The sequence below is a fragment of the Pongo pygmaeus genome, chromosome 7 (genome assembly GCF_028885625.2).
Source record: "Pongo pygmaeus isolate AG05252 chromosome 7, NHGRI_mPonPyg2-v2.0_pri, whole genome shotgun sequence".
Taxonomy (NCBI): Eukaryota; Metazoa; Chordata; class Mammalia; order Primates; family Hominidae; genus Pongo; species Pongo pygmaeus.
The window spans coordinates 88,064,279-88,091,580 of NC_072380.2; the positions used below are offsets into that span (position 1 = coordinate 88,064,279).

Consider the following 27,302-nt stretch of genomic DNA (forward strand, 5'->3'; position numbering starts at 1 on the left):
AACCTTGGTGAATCTGACAATTATGTGTCTTGGAGTTGCTCTTCTCGAGGAGTATCTTCATGGTGTTCTCTGTATTTCCTGAATTTGAATGTTGGCCTGCCTTGGTAGGTTGGGGAAGTTCTCCTGGATAATAGCCTGAAGAGTGTTTTCCAGCTTGGTTCCGTTCTCCCCATCACTTTCAGGTCCACCAATCAAACGTAGATTTGGTCTTTTCACATAGTCCCATATTTCTTGGAGGTTTTGTTTGTTTCTTTTTAGTCTTTTTTTCTCTAAACTTCTCTTCTGACTTCATTTCATTAATTTGATCTTCAATCACCAATACCCTTTCTTCCACTTGATCGAATCGGCTATTGAAGCTTGTGCATGCATCTTGTAGTTCTCGTGCCATGGTTTTCAGCTCCAACAGGTCATTTGAGGTCTTCTCTACACTATTTATTCTAGTTAGCCGTTCATCTAATCTTTTTTCAAGATTTTTAGCTTCCTTGTGATGGGTTCGAACATCCTCCTTTAGCTCAGAGAAGTTTGTTATTACTGACTTTCTGAAGCCTACTTCTGTCAACTCGTCAAAGTCATTCTCTGTCCTGCTTTGTTCTGTTGCTGGCGAGGACCTGCAATCCTTTGGAGGAGAAGGGGCGCTCTGGTTTTTAGAATTTTCAGCTTTTCTGCTCTGGTTTCTCCCCATCTTTGTGGTTTTTTCTACCTTTGGTGTTTGATGATGGTGACCTACAGATGGTGTTTTGGTGTGGATGTCCTTTTTGTTGATGTTGGTGTTATTCCTTTCTGTTTGTTAGTTTTCCTTCTAACAGTCAGGTCTCTTAGCTGCAGGTCTCTAGGAGTTTGCTGGAGGTCCACTCCAGACCCCGTTTGCCTGGGTTTCACCAGTGGAGGTGGCAGAACAGCAAATAATGCAGAACAGCAAATATTGCTGCCTGATCCTTCCTCTGGAAGCTTCATCTCAGAGGGGCACCTGTCTGTATGAGGTGTCAGTCGGCCCCTGCTGGGAGGTGTCTCCCAGTTAGGCTACATGGGGGTCAGGGACCCATTTGAGGAGGCATTCTGTCCATTCTCAGATCTCAAACACCATGCTGGGAGAACCACTGCTCTCCTCAGAGCTGTCAGACAGGGACGTTTAAGTCTGCAGAAGTTTCTGCTGCCTTTTGTTCAGCTATGCCCTGTCCCCAGACATGGAGTCTACAGAGGCAGGTGGGCCTCCAGACGCCCTCTCCCCAGCCAGGCTTGTTGCCTCGCAGCTCAATCTCGGACTAGCAGTGAGCAAGGCTCGCTGGGCATAGGGACCCACTGAGCCAGGAGGGATATAATCTCCTGGTGTGCTGTTTGCTAAGACCATTGGAAAAGTGCAGTGTTTAGGTGACAGTGTCCCGATTTTCCTGGTATCTTCTGTCATGGCTTCCCTTGGCTAGGAAAGGGAAATCCCCCAACCCCTTGCACTTCTCAGATGAAGTGATGCCCTGCCCTTCTTCGGCTTGTCTTCCGTGGGCTGCACCCACTTTCCGACCAGTCCCAAGGAGATGAACCAGGTACCTCAGTTGGAAATGCAGAAATGACCCGTCTTCTGCGTCGATCACACTGGGAGCTGCAAACCAGAGATGTTCCTATTCATCCATCTTGGAACTCTCCAATGTTGAGCTTTTTTTCATGTTTTTTGGCCACATTTATGTCTTCTTTTTAGAAGTGTCTGTTAATGTACTTTGCTCACTTTTTAATGAGGTTGTTTTTTTCCTTCAAATTTGCTTAAGTTCTTTGTAGATTCTGGATGTTAGACCTTTGTCAGACGGAGAGATTGTAAAAGTTTTTTCACATTCTGTATGTTGTCTATATACTCTGATGATAATTTCTTCTGCTGTGCAGAAGCTCTTTATTTTAATAATATCTCATTTGTCAATGTTTGCTTTTTTTGCAATTGCTTTTGGTGATTTCATCATAAAATCTTTGCCCAGACCTATGTCCAGAATGGTACTGCCTAGAGTTTTTCCAGAGTTTTTATATTTTTCTGTTTTACATTTAAGTCTTTATTCCATCTTGAGTTAATTTTTGTATAAAGTGTAAGGAAGGGGCCCAGTTTCAATTTTCTGCATATGACCAGCCAATTCTCCCAGCATCATTTATTAAACAGAAAATCCTTTCCCCATTGCTTGTTTTTGTCAGGATTCTTTTTAAGATCACATGGTTGTAGGTGTGTGGTTTTAATTCTGAGTTCTCTATTCTGTTCCATTGGCCTATGTGACTGTTTTTGTTATAGTACTATGCTGTTTTGGTTACTGTAGCCTTTTAGTATAGTTTGAAGTTAGGTAGTTTGATGCCTCCAGCTTTGTTCTTTTTGCTTAGGGTTGTTCTAGCTATATGACCTCTCTTTTGGTTTCATATAATTTTTTTTTTCTTTTGAGACGAGTCTCACTCTGTCTCCCAAACTGGAGTTGGAGTGCAGTGGCACAATCTCGGCTCACTGCATCCTCCACCTCCCATGTTCAAGCGATTCTTCTGCCTCAGCCTCCTAAGTAGGTGAGACTACAGACACACCACCATGCCTGGCTAATTTGTGTATTTTTAGTAGAGGCAGGGTTTCACCATATTGGCAAGACTGGTCTCAAACTCCTGACCTTTTGATCTGCCCACCTCGACCTCCCAAAGTGCTGGGATTACAGGCGTGAGCCAGTGCTCCCAGTCTCATATGAATTTTAAAATAGTTTTTTTTTCTAATTCTGTGAAGAATGTTAATGGTAATTTAATGGGAATAGCATTGGGTCAACAAATTGCTTTGGGCAGTATGGCCATTTTCATGATATTGACTTCCTATCCATCAGCATGGAATTTTTTCCCATTTGTTTCCTGTCTGATTTCCTTGAGCAGTGATTTGTAGTTCTCCTTGAAGAGGTCCTTCACTTCCCCTTGTTGCCTGTATTCCCAGGTATTTTATTCTCTTTGTGGCAATTGTGAATAGGAGTTCATTCATGATTTGGCTGTCTGCTTGTCTTGCTGGTGTATGGAAATCCTTGTGATTTCTGCACATTGATTTTGTATCCCAAGACTTTGCTGAAGTTGCTTATCAGCTTAAGAAGCTTTTGGGCTGAGTCAATGGGGTTTTCTACATATAGGATCATGTTGTCTGCAAACAAAATTTGATTTCCTTTCTTCTTCCTTCTTCCCATTTGGACTGCATTTCTTTTAGTTATTGAGACTTCTATTAAGATAACTCAAACAGTTAACTAAAAATTACAGTAAAAATGTTTTGGGGTTTACATCTCCTACTCTGGCTAAGAAATGAAAGTTCTTTTGAACAAAAATGTTAATTATCTTTTGAATTATTAAGACATCAGGATGCAAAACTGTAATTTGAGTAGCTGAAATTCAGTAAAACCAATAGTATTATGGAAAAAAGGGAAGGAAAGAAAATACAAATATTCTACCATATAATTGAAATATGTAATAGATAAAGAGCATTTGTTTCATTTTGTTTTTCTTTTTATGTAAGGCAATTCAAAAAAACACAAATGTTTTATATTTTAAGATTATATTAATATTTATGTAATGGTTTAATGATTCACAATTTACTAGGCATTTTTATAAACATTTCTCCCTGGTAATCTTCACATCACCTTGCTATAAAAATTAAATCCCTTCCAGAACATGGAACACAGCTGTGAAGGTTAAACAATAGATACTGAATCACACATCAGGTGATGGGTGGACTGCTAACTCCACCTATAATTCTCCCGTTTTCTCAACTGGCTACGAAAATCACTGTTAACATCCATTATGAGCCAAATTCTGTGCCAAAGTGTATAGATACACGGTAAAGAGACAGCCATGTTTTACATTATATTAAATTTACAGGAAAGCAGTTGCCAGATTCCCTCTTTTTTCTCTCTACTACTCTTTCCTGTACTGATTACTGATTTCCTATGCTGATTACACTGAATCTCTCATGTTAGAAAACCACTTCAGGGGAAAAACAGAAAGTGATATTCTTTAATAGGCAATAGATATTAAATTTTCACAAAAAGGAATATACTTTATTTCAAAAATCCCATTCATCAAATTATCTGAGCTGGGCATTCAACAGGGTGCTGCAGAGAGAGAAATGAATAACACAAGAGTCTTTCATTAGAAACTAATGGGAGTCACAGACAGAATAATTTGAGCGCTGAAAGAAAATACAAGTACTTTCTTATGGGAGAGTGGAGGACAAGGAGTTTCTCATGTTTATATCCTTAGCGAAGTACCACATAGTAATATTTTAAAGAGGATTTGTGGGATTTAATAAAGCAGCAATAACTTGTGTATAAGGGGAGCCAGGGAAGATCTTAAGGAAAATGTGGCATCTAAATAGTCATCAAAAAGATACAACATTAAAATTCCATCTCATTTACAGTTAGTACTAGTAGAATAAAAGTCAGCTAACTGGGGATAATTGTTTTGTTTAACTTTCCAAGTAATATGTCTCAAATTTCTAAATTGCCTGAAATCTAATAAACAACACATGACATTGGTGTTATCTCCTGAAAGCAATAAGGAAATGAGCCTAAATCTCAGAAAGTTAATTGACTTATACAGTCTGTGCCCATTATCCAGCAGATATGAAATTTTATATTTTTTCAACTTCAAATCTCCTGGTTTAAGTCAATGACCACAGATACTTTTAAAAATATTTTCTAATTTTTACATTATCTCAGGTGACTGTCTCATAAATAGAAATGACTTTAAAATTTCTACTTTAAAACTTATTTTTAAATATAAAAACCCTGCTTAAATAAATATATTTTATTTTGCTTGTGAGATCAAAGACTCTACACATTTTTAATCTCTTATATTCTCAGAATTTTTTATAGCAAACATTTTTGTACTGGTTCCCAAATAGGATATTTAGGAAATTTCAGCATAATAGAAAGTTGATCAGAAGTAGGCCACATAAAATCCTTCAGAAGAATTTCGGAAGGTGAAAAAGTCAATTAGGTTGTTTGTTGGGTTCTGACAGAACTTAACATTGAATATCATCAGCCTGAAAGTGGTTTGTAGCAAAAGGTTAGTTATTTTCCCCAAATTGTGTTTTCCATTTTTTGCTCAAAACTATTAAATGGAATGGGGTGACAAAACTATTCAATTTCAACAGAGATATTCCAGAGCAATTTTAGATGAAGAAGCTAAGAAATAACTTGGGCAGAAATATCTATATACTTGTCATAAAATTGTGAGCATTCAGGATTTGACATTCCAAGGAGGACTTGGTATACATGAAATAAAGAAGTTATCCAAGCACAAGCTCACTTGTCTTCAGATCAAGGTGTTAGTGGCAGGTTGACTACCATGAGTAGTTTCTAAAATCTTTATCAATAATCTTGATCACTGACCTGAAAAATTCATTAAAAAGATGCATGCTCTCACTCATCTTTATTTTTCCCAATCATATTGTTGTTTATATTTTACTACCTCCACCACTGACCTATATAGTCAAGTATTTAAAATGAGAGAATTCTACAGACTGTGTAGAAGATATGTATTTTTTTCCAGTATTTGGTTTTGTGATTTTTAAGTTATATGATTTATCTTTTAGCTATATACTCATGGATCATCAAAAGAAAAGATAGCCATAACCATACAAATACAAATTTATAAAGACAGTTAGTATACTTTGTAGCATATTACCTCTTAAAATTCCTCCCAATACTATATTATCTATATTTCTACTACAATAATTTTGCCCACATACTCACATTCTTAGCTCCTGTCAACTTCCTATAGACATGACAAACAGAAAAGACAGCATTTATGACTTCCATTGTAGGATAAAATGAGGTGCATTTTTCTATTTTCATAAAACTTGGATGGAAAGTAAAAGAAAATATATTCATATCCATGCTTAAACTATCACCTAAGCATGCAATGGGCTTTTCTCCCGAATTGAACCATTCTTCTATGACATAGACTAGGACCTAACAATTTCTCTATTTCTAGTTTCTAGGGCACTTGCTAAAATGTGCTTAACTGATGTTGGATGAAATAATATCCAAGTTTCCTATAATTAAATTCTAATGCTCATATGTATTCTCATAATGTCATCTCCAAGAATAAGGAAGGAATATATGAGAAACTGCTTAATCATCTCACCAAGAATTTCATCCAATGCAAACTGGAACTACAAGGGCGTGAGAAATTGGGTTGCTGTGTTCAAAGTAAGAACTGTAATCTTTTCCTAATATGTGTGCCTGTTTATTGGGTTTCCAGATAACATCTCTAAAAGAAAATTCCTCCTAAGGTTTGTAAAGAGTGTTTGACATATTCATAAATTATTTATTAAAAAGTCCCTCCTAGTCTGAAACCCTATCTAACAGTATCAAGTTAGAAAGCTGCAGCATTGAAGGTAGTTATCAATAAATCAGCTGATAATTTGAGATTTAATTTTAATGCACAAGAAGAGAAGTTGACTTTAAATCCCTTTACCCCATAGCTAATTCCTTAGGCTATATAATCTGGTTATGGTAGGAAGTTGTTCTACAGTAGAAAATCTTGAACAAAATCTACCAGTTTCTCCTCAGAAGATCATCAACTAGCCTATTGACTCCCTTTTCTGCATAATTAAAATATCTTCTCAGATAACTCAGATTTAACTTCCTGCCAATAAAATCATTTTTCTACCAACTGCCTCTGTCTAATGTTGGTTTTAGCCTGAGGTATAATATTAATAGACTAGAAGAGACGTAAAATATATAAATATATAAATTTTTTAGACAGTGTCTTGCCTTGTCACCTAGACTGGAGTGCAGTAGCATGATCATAGCTGTCTGTAGCCTAGACCTCAAGGGCTCAAACCATCCTCCTGCCTCAGCCTCTGGAGTAATTGGGACTACAGGTGTGCACCACCATGCCCAGCCATGAAAAATAATGGCAAAAACTGAGTTACTTTTGCACCAACTTAATAATGTTTTTGTGCTTTTTGTAGAGATAGAGTCCCACTATGTACCCAGTCTGGTCTCAAACTCCTCGGCTCAAGCGATTTGCCCACTTTGGCCTCCCACAGTGCTGGGATGGCAGGTATGAGCCACCGTGCCTGGCCCTCTTATTTTCATTTACATACTTAGTATATAGTTTGAGAACTATTCTCAAACAGATTCAGTACTGAATTTTATTTATTAAGTTAAAAAATAGCCATTGATTTCATGACAATGGAACACTAATGGAAAGACTTCAACACATTCACATTCAGGCTTAACTCTGTGTTCACATTCTTTTCTTTCCGAGTGTATCTGCATGGTTCTCTTAAGCTATCTTAAGGCTGGGATGAGTGTGAGGAAACCTGCATAAACAGACATTAAGGACACATATCCAACTTTAATCAGAGTTATTGTGCTTTTATAATGATTTTGATTTTGAAGTAAAATTTTCTGTGAAGAAAGTATTTGGTAGCTTAAAACACAATGACGATATAATGGATGTTTTGGTTGATTGCTAGGTATGAGTTATCTAAAGCCACTACATTCATCTTTTCCAAAAATATTGAATCTTGCAGTGTTGTCAATTCTTAAGGAAAAAGAAATTGGATAATTAGGGGCAGTAGGGGCTTTGAATTGGATAGGCCCTATATTCCTGATACCATCATTTATCATGTTGTCATGTTCTCTGTTACCGTTGGTATAAGTTAACTCCAATCTCTTGCAGGATCTGAAAATTATTCTGTAGTATTGATCAGTTTATCTTATTAATAGAGACATAAAGGTCTTATTTACACCTCTCTGGTACATCATTAGTGAGACCAATCTTCAAGGCAGCCTTGTCTAATAGAAATATAATATGAGACACATATATCATATTAAATTATTTAATAACTGTATTAAAAGAAAAATGTGTAATTAATTTTCATAATCTATTTTTTTAACCCAATATAGTCAAAACATTATCTCTCCAACATTTAATCATTGACTAGGATAAGTTCTCAGACTGTTCCCAATATCTGATCTCATTCTGTATTTCAATAAAATTTTATTAATGGGCTCTGAAATTTGATTTTCATCTAATTTTTATGTGTCACGAAGTATGATTCTTCTTTTATTTTCTTCAACCATTTAAAAATGTCAAAAGCCATCCTTAGATCGTGATCAATAGAAAAGTTATGTTGGTCTCTGAGCTAACACATTAGTGGGTACATAATTCATAATATTTTTTAAAAATTATCTTGACTTAATTTAATACCAACCAGTGAAAACTAGGTTAGAATTAAAATTCAAGCTGCAGCCAAACAGAAAGAATTTCATGAATTATCTTTTGATTTTTATTATAATGAATAAATGAATAAATTCCATAAAAACTTTGTTTATTCTGGAAAGTCATGTTGTCCTATTTTGTAATTTTCCTACTGCTCCATTTCTGTTGTGGAATAAACTAAATGATCCTGACATTCTACATCTTTTTGCATGGTGGATTTGTAGTTTATGTTTATATTCTCTTGGGAGAATATAATATATTTAGGTGTATTCATTATAGTCATTCTTTTTGGATAGTTGCAATTATACACTTTGCCTTTCAATATACATGTATGTTGCATTAGATGAACTGATGAATTAAATGAACTTAGAACCTGTGTTTATATTATTTATTTTGGGTAGCTCAGTTTTGCCAACATTTATTAGGTATAGAAAATATACAAAGATATTTCTAGGTAGAGATGTCAATGTTCTATGATCCAGAAAAATTAAAAACTCACCTTTTTGTGAATTCTAAATTGAAGAAAATTGTCAATATAAAAACTGTGATGCTTTATAAATAAGTCTCCTTGCACCCACTTATTTAGATGTCTCTATTAATTCTCAATCCAAACAAATACAAGAAGTTAAACATTAAATCATGCTTTAATTTTAATTTTGAACTTTTAGAGTCAGATTTCTTTTTAAAGACTAAACTGCTTTAAAATAGTCATTAAAACATCATTTTTCTTTTTACCAACTATTTCTAGGGTTTATCAGAGTCTAATAAAACCCCATAGATTAATTAGTCATGACCTGAAGTCATAATTTAAAATATTAGAATATTATGCTAATGTATTATTACATCAAAAACACATTTAACTGAAGTCCAAATGAAATGGATTTTTCTCTATTATTAGAACTTTGGAATAATATCTTCAAAGTCAATGTACAATGTGCCATTTTAAAATACCTCAAATACCACTTTATCTTTCTCTTGGGAAATTGGACATATAATTTATTTCTGCCTACATTATGCTATGCAGCAATTCACCTTTGTTTCATATTTGTATCGGGAAGAAATGTTAAATCTTTTTTTCTTTGATTATTCTTATTACGCTCCAAGTTTATGTTGGTCTTAGAGTTAATTTTGAATCTTCCAGCTGTACAGGTTGTTGTCATAAAACACACTTTTTAGTAACGTTTCATTTTTTCAAAACCCATTCCACACACTGCTTTACTTCTCTATGATCTTTTAGGCACACAATGATGAAAAGACCTCATGCCTTGTATTCTCTTGTTTTGCCTTAACTAAAAGGTAAAAGAAGATAAATAGATCCCAACATTTGATTGTCAAATGGACTGCTCTCCATGTAAAAAGGATTTAGATTAGGAGACAAATTATACAGATTTGAGTTTTGGAAACTCTACAGCTACAAATGTATGCTTAATATTGACTCACGGCGGTTCAGAAATTTTATAGTAAATATATTTTGTACACTAAATGGAAGTGTTATTAGTTCTGTTGAATACAAGATTCTCCAAAGAAGACAATTAGCCTTAAGTCATTGGGCAGAAATGGTATTAACATCTATGCTAGACTCAGATAATGACAGAAATAGGGCTGCCTGAAACGGATTATTTTGCCAAAACCAGTTGACGTAAGAACTTTATAACTGAAGGAGACAGGAAAAATTGTATGTGTTGTACAATTGAGTTAAAAACACTTTGAGATTTGAGTGTTCTTTCTTCTTTGCTTTCTCACTATTATTGAGTTATTCTAAGGTCAACATGAAGCTATAGTGAAACCAAATATTGGCTTATTTTACAAGAAAGAGCTTTAATTTTTCTTGTAAGTAGGATGAAGTACTCTATGGAAGGCAAATCCTCTCACTAATAAAAATGAGAAAAAAATGGTATATTACAGCCATATTATAGTAAAGCTATCAGGCAGCCATGGAAGCAAGGAGGACCAAAAGAGCACTCTTCCTAAGAGCGGAGAACAGAGAAGCTCTCAAAGTCCACTAAGGGTGTGAAAATGTTCCTGGGAGCATTAGCCAATTCTAGATGCAGGCTAGACAAAGACAAAGCTCTGTGTTAGGCCTAGAAAGGGCCGCTACTGAGAAATCAATAGATGTTTTAATGATTATATAGGGCTGGAGTAACAAAATTGAAGTCTCAAGGATCCTCACACACACCAATGTTTTTGAGAATTCTAAATTCTGAAGATTTGAGAGTTAGGAAATTAAAAGACTAAGCCAAACATTTCCAAAAGCAAAGTATATTTCCCTCTGTCTCTTTAGCCTGAGGAGGTAAGATTACTCTAGATGTTCATTGAAGACGTGGAGGCCATGTCCTAGGAACTTAGCAAACCAGGAATAGTCTGAGTTGTATCAAAACTGGAGCCCAGATTTGAGCCAGTCCACTGCATGTTTTAATGAAAGGGGTTAGCCCATACTTTTTCTGCCTAGCAGAGGAAAGGACAAATTTTGTCTGGTAAGAGCTAAATGACCTTCAGCCACTAAAAATTTTAATAGAAATATTCATCATTAAATGTAATATTTACAGACATTTAAAACAAACAGGATTGGAATGATAATCAAGGGCATAAAACAGATGCTAAAAGGATACCATTAGATGATCCGGATGTTGAAGTTAACCCCAAATGACTTTAAGCTATAATAACAATATTTAAAAAGCTAGAGGAAGATTAAAGAATAAATAAAAATATAGATTTAATAAGGCTAATTGCAACAGAGAATGATAATATATAAAAATAATCAATTGGATATTCTTGAATTAAAAGATAAATATCTGAAATTAAGACTGGTGGTTGCGTTTACCAGCAGATTGAACAGAAGAGAACGCAGGATTAGTCAACTGGAAGTAATATTAACAAAAGATATGTATGTTGAAGCATAAAGAAAAAATAATAATGATCAGATAAGAAACCCGTGGAATATAATTTAAACATCCAAAATACTATTTGGAATAAGAGAATTATTAAGAAACAGATAAATAGCCAAAGATTTTTAAAATTACTGAAATGCTTTAACACATTGTTTACAAACCTCAGCAAAACCTAAGCAAGATAAACAAGAAGAAAATACGATTTAGGAACAGCACAATCAAACTTTTAAAAACTAAAAATAAAGAGAAAATATTAAAGCTGCTAGAAAAAAATATCTTCTTCATCTCATCTGATTCCTCACAGAAATTATGGAAGATAGAAGAAAGTGAAATGTTATCTTTGGAAACTTTAGTCTTCATTCTAAAATATTTGTTGTGGAACAATTAGAAATTTGAGATAAATTTTACAAGAAAAAAGTAAGCAGTTCATCAAAATAGGACAGAAAAACAGTAAACAAATGCTTTTACATTGCCAAGTCTGACATGTACGATTTCAGTAAGGTAGGTAAAATTGAAGAAGTCATTATGAGTTTCCTGAATAAAGTGATTATCAATGTCCTTACAAGATAAAGTGGGAGATTTACACTTTTTATTACCAAATACTTTTTTCATAAACTCTGAAAAATGAATTTATAGATGTACATGATAATTGCATACTTTACAACATTTTTTAAGGACTCTTGTGACTAATTCAAGCAAAATTTTACATAGATTTAAGTCACTATCAAATTAGCATGATTTTGTTCCATAAGAATCTCCCTTTTAGTATATGTAGAAGTTAATCATTTTTATCTTTCAAGGTTTACTGGCTTCTAACTCATCCCATTTCTCTCATCAGCCTTTTTTAGTGTTCTTCATAGGTGAAATTTTCTTTGCATACCTTGCAATGGTGGCGTCCCCTAAAGTTCTGTCCTGGGTATGTTCCACGATCATTTTCATTACCTTTGTAGTGTTTTTCTCACACAATTTTATGAATCATCAAAATTCTAAGAGGCCAAATAAAAAAATTTCGGATTCAATTTATTCTCTTATTATTTAGACTTGGATATTTAACTACCTCATTTCTCCTTTCTGTTGTCCCACAGACACTGTAAATGTGTTCAAACTGAATTCAGATTTTTATTGCTCCTCCCTTCTTGATTCCATGGCTCTGCTGATCTTGGTTCTCTTAAATTTTTTGTCTTGATTACTGGCTCCACCATCATTGGTGTCTAATTTCTATTGATCCTTTCTTTTTTATATCTTTTCTCATTTTTCATTATATTGCTACTGCCTTCTTTTAACATTTCTCTGCTAGAATAAATGCATGATCTCTGACCTTCCCTATGAATCCCCCCACCATAGTCCTTACCAATGTAGGATAAACACATGTATCTAATTATGGCTCTCTACTGATTAAAATTACTTAATGACTCCTCATTACATATAGGGAATAGGTCAAAATCCACAATAAGGCAGGCAAAGTCCTGCATTATCTATTTTTTGACTGCCTTTATTATTATATTTCTGCTATTGCCCATGACACCCTACCATCCATGCTCTAGGGTTTCTGAATATCTTGCTGGTCCCCAAAGCAGCCATGCTATTAAATATATTACTTATTAATGTTGTCCTTTCTGCTCAACTGCAAAGTCAATTCAACAATTAAATTTCCATGAAGATTTTCTGTACCACTATTGCCAAAACTAGCCCCAGACATTGTGCCTGTGTATGAGTTGCTATCACATACCAAAAAGCTTTCTGTCACTGACAAATCTGTTTCTCTATATTAAAATGATCTAAAGTTTATAGATGGTTTCTGACTCATAGTTTTTCCATCTTCAATACAATGTATAGCAGCTAGTAAATGTTTGCTGAATGTTTGAATGAATACCAAGGTTTTTTTAGGTTTTATTGATGTGATTTATTCTGAAACATATCCAAATCCTTAATATTATAATACAGTAAATACACAATTTCATCTCTGGAAAAAGAACAAAAAGAATGAAACCAACATAATTTGAACACACTTGACCTCAACTGTGGTTGATTAGTATTTTGCTGCACTTTGTATTTTTTAATTGAAAAATGTTCATCTTATAGGAGCTCAAAATTTAGATATTTTTATCATTTTTTGTATTGTATACAGTTCCTTGGAAATAGAATAAAATAAAAAGTAGAATGAGTTAAAGTACACATTTAAGTACTTTCAGACAGTAAGATTGCCATGAAAATCTATAGATTTTTGTAGTGTTTATTTTTACAACCAAAATAATTTAAACTTTTCTTTCATTCTTACAATGATGGTAGTTGTTAAAAATGCAAGCTTTTATGACCTACAGGTCACTCTTTTTTATTGGGTTGATGTTATCTAAACTTGATACGTTCGTAGATTTCTATAGCATGAAATGTAAAGCAATAGTGTTTCTCACATATCATTGCATTAAAGTGGACATTTTCTAAAAAGAAATAGAGTGTCTGGTATAAGGCTAACATATTATTAATAGCTGTCAAATTTCTTCAGTTCTCAAATTAAAACATGGACATTTAAAAATGTACATTTAAAAGCTGTACATGCATATGAAATAAGGCATTTCTTTTGGAAGATGATACAATCCTTGCAGTATAGTTAAATAATAGAATTTAATTTTAACATTTTATTTAAAAAGAAGTTACTAAACTATAAAACTATTTGGTTTATTATAAAATTAGAAATTAAAAGAAATATAGAGAAGAAATTCCAACATACCTATGAGATGATTAGTACTGATCTTGAGTAAACTTCCTTCAGTCTTTCATATTTTTTTGCAAAATAAAATATATATTGATGTGTGTTCTACTCTTTAAAAATTAATATCAAAACAGGCATTTCATTTTATTAAAATACTATTTATCAATATATTTTTAAATATTTTGGCATTTTGTCTTTAGGATTTTTACATTATATCATATTCTTAAAATGTGTTGTCAATTTTCTTGTAAAAATGTTGGTATCTTGTCAAAATTTTGGAATTTTAAAATGACTTGAGAAGCTTTCTAGAGTTTTATTTTTAAAAATTATCTATAAAGCATTGAAATAAGATTTGTAGTTTGAAAAGTTCTCAAGCAGAATCCTGCCATTTTTAAGATAATACATTATTGACCTACTCAGTTTTCTTCACATTACTGAGATAAAAAATTGTATACTTCTATTGTGAAATCTCGTAAATTACAATTTTTCAGAAATGTACTCTAGTTGATATTTTCAAAGATGTTAATATATATTATTATCCCATAATTAAAGACAATATGCTTTTACATTATCATATAAACTTTCCAGTTTATCATTTTTGAGAATGAGGAAATATACAATTTTCTATTTTTCTCTCATTTTCAAAACAACTTGGCAGCATTTGTAGTATTGAACTTTCTAAAATCAGGTTTACAAATTATTTATAAATTATATTTTTGCTTTTTTGTACATATATTTACTTCAATATTTATTTTTAATTTTTCCCTTTTCTATTATTTTCTCTGTTTATTTAATTTTTTACTTTCAAACCACTTAAACCGTTAGTTTATTTTCATATATCATTATTCTTTAATTATTTCAAAATGAAATAAAAATGGAAAATGTTTTTAAAATAAATAACACTACTTTAATTTTTATCTAAAAACTTTAATGCTTTATTATTAAAGTAAGTTACTTAAGCTATTTATTTATGAGTAAAACTGTGCCTTTTGTCTCAAAGTTTTCACATACATTTTTTCTTATCACTGTAATTTTACTTTCCTTTTTTGCATCAATAAATATTCAGATGTGAAAGAGTGTTTTAGAGGGTGTCTATACTATGTGTTAGGTAGTGTTGGAGAAAGGGTGTTATTTCCAAGTGTTCTGTAAGCATTGTTTAAACTTTGACATATATTTTTAATAACATGGTTAGAGAATGAAGCTTTTAAGTTTCCCTGTCTTATACTTAGCAATGTTTTATTTTTAGCCTCATGAAATATCATTTTTTTTGAAAAAATTAATGAACACTTGGAAAGAAGAAGGTATCATATCATATTTGGGAAGTTCAAAAGCAAATGTGACTTCACTCAACTTTAATTTATTGTTCAAATTTTCTATATTCTTTGTAATTTGATGTAACACAGGTATATGAGATATACAATGTTTCTCGTGTTTCTGTGTTTTTCTTCTCTTCTTCTATATTTAAAGGGATGGGCTGCCTTCCTTTGAAACAGATTTATGACTTTTAAACTGAAAAATATTCTAGAGAAATAAAATTTATGGCCATATCATGTAGAAACAAGAGCAAGGTATATTTTCTCTTTCTCAAGTTTCTACTTTTATGCCAAGTTTTCTATAACTTTACCTCAAAGCTATAATTTCCTCATAATTTTTATCACTTTCTTAAAACATTTGTTTCAGGGAGTTTATTAAGTTTGTCTTTTATATGTTACTTTATTTTCTATACTGTATGTTCTGCTTCTCCTATATGTTCTGCTTATGTATCAAATAACCACAAAACTGAATGGGTTAAAATATCAACTATCATCACATTTGTTCATGAATCTGCAGTTTGGACAGGTCCAGGTAGGGGTAGCTTGTCTTTTCAATCATGGCTGTCCATGGGGTGCTTCAGTGGCCTGGGGCCTGGGTTAGCTGGAGGGCTAAGAAATGTTTTCTTTTTGTGAAGTCTCTGGGCTGCTCCAAGTGATTTTTCTACATGGTCCATTCAAAATGGCAGTGTCAGGGCAGTAGAATATACATGGCAAGTGTTGTAGGAGTCAGGAAATGGAGGGTGCCAATCTCTAAGGATCTGGACTCAGAGACAGACACAGCATCATTTCCACCATATTGAGTTGGTCAGGCTATCACATAGCCTGTCTAGATTCAAGACAAAAGAAAATGAATTCCAGTTATGGATAGAGGGAGTAAAAAAGCATCTGTTTTAGAGGCATCATCACAATTAATAATTTAGAAAGCCAATTTTTCATGTCTAAATAGTTCTTCCCTAGCTTGGATTATTCCCTTGCTTGATGGCTTCTCTAAGAATTTTTGTCAGATTGTTGCTTCCATCACTGTTGGCTGCAGAACACTTTCACAGCATTGTAGCATCTTTGAATTACAAAAGCCTCTATGTATAAGAACATGTTGAATATGAGATTCTTGTTGCAACTGAAGTGGGAATTAGAGGCTGAAGCCAAGGAAAAAAGTCCATATATATTATACAAGTGGTAAAAAGACATTTGGAGCTAAACTCCTTTCTCAGGACTTAAGAATTGATTGAACAAGCTATGCTATCTCCAACCATAACCCAACACAACACAGATTTTTGTCTATAAACATAAAGGCCTGGGGAAGAAAATAAAAGGTTAAAATCAGGAGTTCTTGGTAGGAGGAAAATAGGAGAGGAAGGGGACTTCCTACCATTACAGGCCAAGCAAAATGGGGTCCCATGTGAATAAATCGGGAAAACAGGATGCCCCAAAGAAAGGCTGTCATATTTTTCAACAACTGGATGTTTGGTGATTGTTTAATCTCTGCATTTACTCTAGGAATAACTTTCGAATAGTGTATTAGTCCATCCTTGCACTGCTATAAAGAAAGATGTGAGACAGGGTAATTATAGAGAAAAGAGTTTCAGCTGGCCCCAGTTCTGCAGGCTGTATGGGAAGCATAGTGGCTTCTCTTTCTGGGAAGGCCTCAGAAAACTTAACAATCATGGCAGAAGGTGAAAGAGAAGCAAGCACGTTTTACATGGCCAGAGCAGGAGCGAGAAAGAGAGGTGGGAGGTGCACACTAAACACTTTTAAACAACCAGATCTCACAATAACTCACTAACTCACTATCATGAGAACAGCACTGAGGGGATGGTGCTAAGCCATTCATGAACACCACTCTCATGATACAGTCACCTCCTACCAGGCTCCACCACCAACACTGGGGATTACAATTCAACATGAGATTTGGTAGGGACACAGAACCAAACCATATCAAATAGAGAAGAATGCTGTAAGGAGAAAAACAAAACTGTTTTATGTTGGTGCATCATCAAATTCATACAGTTTAATTAACTGCATATATTTGCCAATATTGATTTGAAATTATTAAAATACTTGAGTTGGCTTTTGTTGATAATAAGTATGGATCTCCATTCAAAATTTTCACAAAGAAATTTTTATGATTAGGTGACCTCAGATGAAAGAGAGACTCCTAGTAGAGTACCATTTGATGATTCAGCCACCCAGGAACATTGTGGGAGGGAATTAATTTTGGTAATGACTGTCTTTAAAATTTTCTTGTTTCTTGATGGTGATAGAGATCCAAATAATGTTTAATGAGGGCTGTGCAGCTGAAGCCTTTCTGATTTAATGGGTATCATTTGAAGGAGTCTACTTAGGGTTTTACTCTTAATACTGACTAAAAATACTATGTACTTGAAAGAAAGTGGAGGAAGTGGGATTGTGTAAAATGTTGCTAATGAGTGTTGTAGTGATTTATCTTTTTTATTGGATTTGATTCAAAATGGTGTCTTTCACATTGAATCTACTAGAAATTCCACCAGTTTTCTGGTAAATGGGTGATACTTTTCTTTAGCTATCTTTTCTGGCATTAACATTTTCCTCTCACATTTTCATAGTTTGTAGACAATTTTAATGGGAATTTTGGAAGCAGGATTAAGGACCTTATTGTAAGCCCATGAATCTAATCTTATGCTTTTTATTTATATTTGAGCCATATCCATTTATATTTTGGGAACAATAAATGAAAAATGAAAAATACTTGAAATCATAGTGTTTTGTTAGCCAGAAAGACACATTATGTCTTAGCTGAACCTGAGAAAAATATCTTTCTAAGCTACTTATTCTTTATGGTATAAGTTGCTTCTGTATACATTTTTTTTCATGTTAGGTAATGTGCTGATGTTATAACAAGGTTTGAGGAAGGTATATTTCACACAGGAGTGTGAAAACCCAATCATCATGCTTATGAACTGCAAAAGACTTCCCTATACATTTTCAACTAAATATAGATGATTGATAGATGGATAGATAGATAGATAGAGACAAAATTGCAGTTATTTTATTTATATGGCATAGGATTTGAGATAAAATGAAAAACACCATATGAACAAAAGGAAGAAATCATCTGAAATTATAACTAAAGGAAAAATGAGACAAAGATTTTTGAGAACATGGGATAAATTTTCTGGGGTATAGCTAAGTTCACATACTTTAGAATATAGAGGGCACCCCTATAGTAACTTCTTTTTAACTATGTAAGATTTTAGAATCCTATTAATCATTTCTTTCAGCCATCTTCCATTCCTTATCATCCCCCTGACTCTCTCCTCAATAGCTTTAAGAGAGAAAGATAGTGGTAAAGGATGAGATATAGTATTGGGGAAGATTGAAACTCAAAGCTCTGTTCAGACAGAATAGAAACCAGAAGAAAAATGATGTTATCTTCTGAGTCCTGGTTTTGGTTGCCTCCAATCATTTTTCCTTTCTCTAATATATCTCACTTTTGTACTTAAAAAAAGAACCATTAATCGAATCACTTTACACCTCAACATTATTTTGTCCCTTTTGGCCATCTTTAAATAATTATACAAATTGTATGTGATATTTACCCGGTCAAGAAATCTAATAGAGGTTCTCAAACATTTGTCCAATTTTTTCTCATTGAAATGTATTACATTCTAACTTGGAAAATGATTATTCAAGTGATACTTATTAAGAAGAGGATTATTTCAAAATATAATATTTATTTAGGGTCTACTTTTATGGGGATTTTATTCCCTTGTTATTTAATGAATTGGTTAAGATACTTCAGGAATTATCTTTTCGCATAATACCACTGTTTTAAATTTCATCTTCTGGAGATGAAATTTTTAAAAGTTTAACATTACCAAAGTAAACTAATCTTTGCAATGACTTTTTTCATGACATTTAACAAAGTGTAGACTACAAGTCACAATGTATCTGATTTGTAAGTGGCCATGACAATAGTGGTTACTTACTTCCTTCAGGCACTATTTCTGTTTTTGCTTGCTCCAAAAGGAGGTATTTTCTTTAGCTCTTCTCTGTACAATGCCACAGATCTATTGGCTATGGAGAATCATGTGTTACGTATTTTTGAATTTTACAAATGAGTTTTTGTCACTGACTGTGGGGGAAAAACAACTACTTCTTTCTCTTCTTGCCATCTTCTCTTCCTGCTCCTCCTCCTTTCTCCTCTTTCCTCCTCCTCTTCCCCTTCCTTCTTCTTTTGTTTGTGTTGTTATTAGTTTGTTTCTTACTGTGGGGATCAATGAACTCTGGGGATCAGCTTACTGAATTGAATAGCTCTACTGCAGCATTTAGAGCAAGCTGTGGTGGGGCCTGTAAGAACAGCCAATTACTGATTTGGTACCCAGTTACAGAATACATTTCCTAGCATCCCATTTGAATAGATCTGGGCATATGACTAGATTTTTGTCCAATAAAAAATAAGCAGTATTTAGGTGAACAAATTTCACAGTCTTGCCCTAAACTAGATGTGTGCCTCCCTGCCTATCATCCTCTTTCCTGTTGATAGGAATGTGGATAGAATAGTGGGAAATGGAATTTTTTTTTTCCAGGAAATAGTTCAGGAGAGCAGAGAAACAAACCAAAATAATTCTGATTTTAAAAAGCCAGAATACTCAAATGTTGGCTTTTATCATCTCAAGCAGTATAATATTGGAAAAGTCTCTGAAGTTCTCTGAACTTCAGTTTTCTCATTTAAAAACATGCATAATATTATTGTGAGAATCAAATGAGGTTGTTTTTGTTATAAGAATTATTATATTGTAAGAATAAAATGAGATAATGTGTGCAAGGTACCTAGGACAGTATACAACTACAAAAAATGTTATTTCTCTTCCCTATTCTTTTCTATTTAACTCTAAGTTTATATTCTATATAGCTATTTTTTAATTATTTTTCAGTAGATGTGTGAAGCATATTAATTAATTACAAAAGTGTAATCTCTTCTATCTAATCTGCTGTTGATTCTGTCCAGTGTATTTTTTTAATCATCTCCCCCATCTTAGTTTTCATGAAGAAGGAGGCTGATTGATATATATCATATATCTCTACTTAATATTTTGAACATGTGTAATTCAACTATAATAACTTCATTAATATCTTCTGATAATTCTAACATCTATGTGAGTTGAACTTAACTGTATATTTTTCTCTTCATTATAGGACATACATTCTTGCTTCTTGAAAACTTAATAATTTTTATTAAATGCCAAACATGGTAAATTTTACCTATGTGAGTTCTGGACATTTTTGTGAATCTGTAAATATTCTTGAGTTGTGTTCATTGGATGTGGATAGGTAACTTAGAAATGATTTAATTCTCTCACATCTTGTTTTCAAGATGTGTTAGGTGGGACTGGAGCAGTGCCCATTCCAGGGATAATTATGCTCCACTACTAGGCAAGACTCTTCTGTGTATTCTACTCAGTGCTCCTTAAGTCATAAAGTTTTCCAGTTTGGTTGATGCAAACAGGACTATTTCTGGCCCTAGATGAGTTATATGTCCTGTTCACTTGCAATCCTTTGAACTGTTTTTTCCCTGGGCATGAGGTAGCCCCTTCACATGCTTGTGTTGAGCAGTACTCCATTGAATACTAGAAAGGGGCCCCCTGAGATATCCAAAATTCTCTCTGTGTGAGGTGCTCAAATCTCCAGTACTTTCTCCTACGAACACTCAACTCCTTGATCTGTCTCAGCTCCGGCTCCTCAATTCATGGGCCATCAGACTCCACCTGTGTTCCCCCTCTTTCTGTCACAGCAAGGAGACCCTCAGGGTAAGGTAGAGCACTCCTAGCATCACTTGACTTCTCTCCTGTCTTTTGAAGATTACTGTTCTTTGCTGTTTGATGTTCAGTGTCCTGAAAACTGTTGCTTCATATGTATTATCTCTTTTTTTAATTATTTTAGGTAAGAGGGGAAATGAGTTAACTGTTACTTTATCTTGACAAGAAATAAAATTTAGGAGCAGGAAATTTGGTAAGCTAAAATATTTTAAGAACTTTCTATGCTTAATCCTGATTAATCTTTAAAATTTTCTTGATTAAATATTATTCATTCCTCCATGTTGCACATCAAGAGGCTGAGAATTTTTTTGAGGTTAAGTTACACAGACCAGGAGCCCAGACTGTCTGAGCAAAAGTGTATTTGCTTAACCTCATGTTATTTTACTAAAGAAATACACATGATCTTAGACCCACATGTAGTCTAAAGAAAGAAGCAAGACACATAAAGTAACAGTTAAAATGTATTGCAAAAAAAAAAAAAAGAACTATGATGGAAGACTGTAAAAAAACTTAATTAAGAGAACACAGAAAAAGAAGCTAATGACTTTTAGTTTGTTATAGAATAAATAATTAACTATTTAAAGAATAAGTTATTTGTAAATGCACGGAAACTGTATTTTGTATAATAAATGTTTTCATACAATCTGAAAGGTAGTTTCCCAGTTACCTGTTGCTGCATAAGAAACTAACCCAAAATTTATTAGCTTAAAAAAAATCAGTCATCTTATTATGCTCACAGTCTGGGCATTACAGATTTAGATAGGATTGGACTGGGAGAGTATTCTATTTCATCAGGCATCAACATGGATCAATCAGAGGTATTCAGTTCTTAACTAAGACTAGCCTGAGGGTCAAAAAGGGCTGCCCTCATATATTTTGTGTTTTGGCAAAGGCTATGGGAAGGCTGAGCTCATCTGGGTTTTTTTTCTTCTCCATGTGGTTTCAGAGGCTCTCCACACGGCCATTTACAAGCAGGAATGCATGGGTGTTTCAAGTATGAGCATTTAAAGTAGCAAAGCAGATATTCCTAAGAAAAGACACTTCACATTTAATTCCTTAGCCAAACAATGGTAGGAAAAAAATATCGGTGATCTCTTTTACGTACATTGGTGTCCCAGGAATAAATAAAGGTGGCAAAAGCTAAATTCTCAGAATCATCTATGGTTGCAAATATAGATCCCCAAAATAATAGGATTCCCTTATAAATACATAACACTACACTTTTCTAACTAAAAAAAATGCTTTCTATTAGCTATTCTAACTACGTGCTAAGGAAAGCACTAACAATTCATGTTTCTGATGCATAATCCAACCATGAAAATATAACAAATTAGAAATTATTAGTTTTACAGTACAGTGTCTTTTAAGGATAAATGTGATAAACTTTCCAGTCCTTAAATCTTTTAAGATGTTACAAAGCATAACACCATCACTTTACGTAAATAATATATAATTAAAAATAGTCCTTATAAATAATAAAATGTTAGTTCAAAACTTTTAAAATCATATGCAAATGAAGCCTTCAAAGTGGAGGGCTAAATTCTATGAGAAAGAAGTATAAAAACAAGACGCTAAATTTTGGATCATTGTTTACAACTAGAAACAGTATGTAAAGATGTTCATATAATCACAGTTTTACTACCTATTTTGATCTTTATCCCTTTCAATATGTTTCTTTCTGTACTTGAATTTTAACATGTGTAATCGTAGAGGCATTTATAGATTTGTTCCCATTGGAATAAATATTAAACCTTCTTTTCTATAATAGTTCTTTGCTCATGTCCATAAAGTGTTGTATTAATAGATTAGTAAATTGTACCTGAGAATGAAATTAAAAAGGAAGAGTAAAATGCACACACATGCACACACACACACAAACATACACAGCCCTTCCCCACAATTGTGAGTAGAAGATTGTAGAAAATAAGAAGTAACAAATATAGTTCCCCTGAGATTTATACTAGGGCCAATCTCATTTAGCTTCTGTATAAATGACCTTGAAATAGGAGTAAACTCTCAACCATACCTTGGTTTGAAAACAGTAGACAGACCGAAGTATGGGATAAAGCTACAGGGAAATCTTAATAGAATATAGCCGTGACCGGGAATGTTACAAATGAAATTTAATGTAGTACAGTCTTATTTTCACATTACATGGGAAAATGCCAGAATCATGGTAGAGGGAAAGCAGAATAGCTTATATAATTTAAAGCTGGAAATAAAGGTACTTTTTAAGTATTTATAATTTTTAATTTATAAAGGTATTTTTAAAAGGTATTTATAATTTTCCAAAATGCTGCAAATCCTGTGAATGTGTGTATTTTGAAAGTTTGCATATAGATTCTAAGAAAATGAAGTAAACATATAGGTGCTAACTACTAAAATTTATAACCCTGTACATGAATTAAAAACTTGGAGTCATGATAATCATTTATGAATACTTCTCAGTATAGGGAGTTTGTTTCTGTTTCTCTCATTTTTATCTATAACACAGTAAAACTCATAGTAGAGAGTGACAATAAAAAGTGAGAATGTGTATGAGATGTTAAAATCTTACTTATAAGTGAAATAAGATGTTGAACTACATGATGTAAAGATCGGTGAATGAGCAATTATTTTTCTCCTTTCAGCCAGTACCTTTTAAAATTCTGCTGCCTTTGTTCCTTTAATAGTTGTGATAGCTCACTTTTGATACTGAAGAAAACACTCTTTCTTGTAGACCAATCCTTGGTAGGGAACTGTTCAATTGGTGGATGACATTAAATTTCTTGCTCTTAAATTTTTATTGCTATTGTTAAGTTTTGTAAGCTTATATAAAAATAACTCACATTCATTTTACCTTCCAAATTTGAACTCATTAGTCAATAAATACCTCGTTTCTTCATGTATATTTAAAATATTTTTTGTTAATATGTGAGAAAGTAACCATATTAACAAATCAGCCTTTATCCATTTAAGGATAAAATCAGAGAAGAGGTAGAGGTGGGGTGAGAAGAGGTCAGAATACCTAGGATTATTTTCTTTACCTCAGGCTCCAAATCAGGCTAAGAAATTACATGGATGAGAGATAGATACCATCATAGGGATGCTGGAAAAGTCTAGATATAATTGTCTTTCCTTTTGAAAACACACACAGATACATTTTCCCCTAAGGAACTTAGTCTTAGAACTTCAGAACAAGGTCAAGTCCCTAAGCTTTGAGAATGACTTCTTGTACCAATACATGAAGAGCTTGGGTGACTAATTCATGCCGCAACTGCACAGCTTTACAAGTATGTGTATGAAAGTTGAGTAAACACAGTAACCTTAGTTCTTTTCATGACTGTCTTTAGCTTATGAGCTTGGGCTCTGGAGTCAAAATTCCTGAGAGTCGAGGTTTGACTCTGGTCCCAATTTATGACCTTGAGGAAATTATTTAACATCACTCTTCTCTGGTTTCCTTATCTTTGCCACTGGCTCATAGAGTTGTGATGGTTACCAAGCATAATTCATGTAGGGAAGATAGCACAGTGGCTGGAATATAGTAAGTATTCATTAAATATTAGACATTAAGAATGCCTTGTTGATATGATAATTATGCCTTTCCATCCTTTATATGTTTATAAAACATCGGAAATGGCAGGACCTGCTAAAGATGATAAAGATGATGATGATGATGATGACACAGATGAAAAGGAGTAATTTCTCACAAGTGATTTTGCTCTAAAGATATGACTAATTATTACAACTTTTGTATGAACTTTGTATTGTGACATTTATAGGGAAACTTAGGTGATGATAATGATGATGATTATAATGATAATGAAGATATTAATGTAATGGCTTCCCTCAAATACCGTATGTCTTCTTTTAATCTAAGTATGCTTATGTTTTAGAATCATTAACAGTTCTTTCAAATATAAAAATCGGGGAATCAACAACTACTCACCAAGTGTTTAATATTTGCTAAACACAGTGGAAGACCGAAAGGATCTTGCAATATTTGGAAGAAAATAAGCTGCTTGTGCCTAAGAGATTTATCAAACTCACTATTCACTCAGCTCAGGGCCTGTGCTTAGCAAAGCAGTACTTATGTGTTTCAGATTAAATTGATATTATATAAAAATAATAATTACAAACAGTACAGATGGAGAATTAGCTGTACCATAAATTATCTCTTAAATTACTATAATCCATCCAGAAAAGATGAGGATTTTAAAAGGTACCCAGATATTTAAAACATAATCTCTTAGATGGTTTACAGTCCTGTAATTGCCTAACATAGACACCTATTCCTAATGTATTTTAACTTTACACATGCCATGGATCCTTCCCCTGGGAAAACTACTAAACTGAAAATTCCATATTATGAAACAAAATAGCAGAGAAAAATAATTTTTATGGGAAAAAGATGTGTTGTGATCAAATAAATTTGAGGAACACTAGGATAAACAAAATTATATGCATTTCACTTCTGCAAGACTTTTCAGGTTATCAAATATAATAATGAGAATAGTCAGCTTTTAAAAATGTATTCTAATGTGCCATCCTTAACCTGAAGTATCTCAGGAGACAGATGTCCTAAGAACCTCAGTTCTATGTGGGAAACACTTAACTAGGCAAAGTATGTGTGTACCACAAATTCAAATATACCAGAATAGTTCTCAGTTCATATGGTTCTGCCTTGCAGGGGCATTTTAGAAATTTTAGAGAGTATTTTTACCTTTTAGAGTAGTCAATGTTTAACATATTTTAATGTATACTATTTTATTTTATATCACGAATTGTTTTCTTTGTTTTGCTCTTTATGCTTGAATTAAGGCATTACATTGCTTATTTTTAAATGTTATTTTTAAAATGTTATATTATCTATGAATTTTATTTCATTACACATGTCAAAAAATATTTATTATAGCAAAGGGACATTGAATCTTAAAGTTTTAACCACTACTCTGAAATTACTATCTCAACTTAAAAAGGTAACATTTATTTTAAATTATTACTACTAATAATAGTTTTCTCCTGTGTCGTTAAAAGCTCCGTGTACTAGAAGAAGGAAGAGATAAAGTGAAGACAGATAATGTGCTGTGGCTTTCTGGAATACCATCAAGGTACCTTTTTTTTCCTTGTTTGATTGAAGTACATTACATTTACCTAAATCATCCAGGGGCAACTCCTCCTGAGCAAATGACCACCATTGGGCAGAAGAATTCCAAGGTATACCTTTATTTAAGCCTAGATTCTAACTGGAAGCTCAGAACCTATCATTTAGAAAGCCTTGGTCTCCTAGCAAACAATCTACCTATTTACTTAGCAATTTTGAGCTGTGAGTGTTTCAATTACTTCCCTGGCCATTGTTTTTAAATTAGAGAATTGTCAGCCTAAGCAAAGAAAAGTACACTTTTACTTAATTGATAAAAAGGTTAGTTTAATCCTTACTCTGAACTGGAACTTTATGGACCTTATGCCAATGACAGAATTCTCACAGCAGCCATTAAAATATGTTGTTTTTCAGAATTTTTATTTTACTTCATGATGTCAGCCCTCTTTATATGCATTTCTAATTCAGGTTAGGGCATCTGGATCTCACTGTGACCTGAAAGATGTTTTTGATAATTTTGAATTGGTTATCAAAATTTAAATATCTAAAGATTTCCTATTAATATATGAATATATAACTTCTCTTGAAAAGTCAGGCTATCTGGCCTCAGTGGTTATACATTTTCATATGGGAATAATCAGTTGGAACTAAAGAGTAACTAGCCCTTTCAAGAAGATATATTTTATGCATTCACCATAGTCACTGCTATTCCCTCATGTCTCTGCTTTACTTACCGTCTGTGTTAGACAATTATTCTCTTGCTACTGAACAGAAAAATAAAGAGACTGCATGTTTCATGAAATATTACCCTATGTATTTACTATTCAAGGAGTATCTCTGCCTAAAGAAAACTATCGAGATCCTGTATTAGAGCAAAACTTGTTTATATCACCTGCCTGACTCGAAAGTTATTTGAGTTACAACAGTTGACCTAGGGGACTAGATTCAGCAATCAAGATGCAATGAATCTTCCTCCTTCTTCTGCCACCTTCATAAAATTATATCGGTCCTTTGTATTTGTATCTTTGACTAAGCACTAATTTAAGGTTTGCTTAAGGTTGACTGCCTACCTACTACCTAATAACTTAAGGTTTGCTTTTGCCAAGAAAAAAAGTTGGACTTTGAAGTATGGTAATAAGGGAAATCTAAAATTGAAGCTATTCTTCAGTAAGATTGTTTTTGTAAACAGAATATCAGCTTGAAACAGATTGCCTTTAAGGATTTGCACAAATGCAGATGAAGGCAAGTGTAAAAATAATTTTAATAATTCAACAATAATTACAGTGCCATTTAATGCAAAGG

General features: G+C 33.3%; 1 long non-coding RNA gene and 1 other non-coding gene across 3 annotated transcripts in view; one reads left to right on the top strand and one right to left on the bottom strand.

Moving 5' to 3' along the window:
* LOC129042931 (uncharacterized) overlaps nucleotides 1-27,302 on the top strand; it is a 304,280-nt gene that overhangs the window by 222,784 nt on the left and 54,194 nt on the right. For both annotated transcript variants that reach the window (XR_008504235.2, XR_008504234.2), the window contains one exon: nucleotides 25,937-26,010. This is a non-coding gene — a long non-coding RNA (uncharacterized LOC129042931). The remainder of the gene's footprint in view (nucleotides 1-25,936; nucleotides 26,011-27,302) is intronic.
* Nucleotides 17,969-18,073, bottom strand: LOC129043339 (small nucleolar RNA U13). Its single transcript, XR_008504429.1, has one exon. It is a non-coding gene; the product is annotated as a small nucleolar RNA U13 (small nucleolar RNA).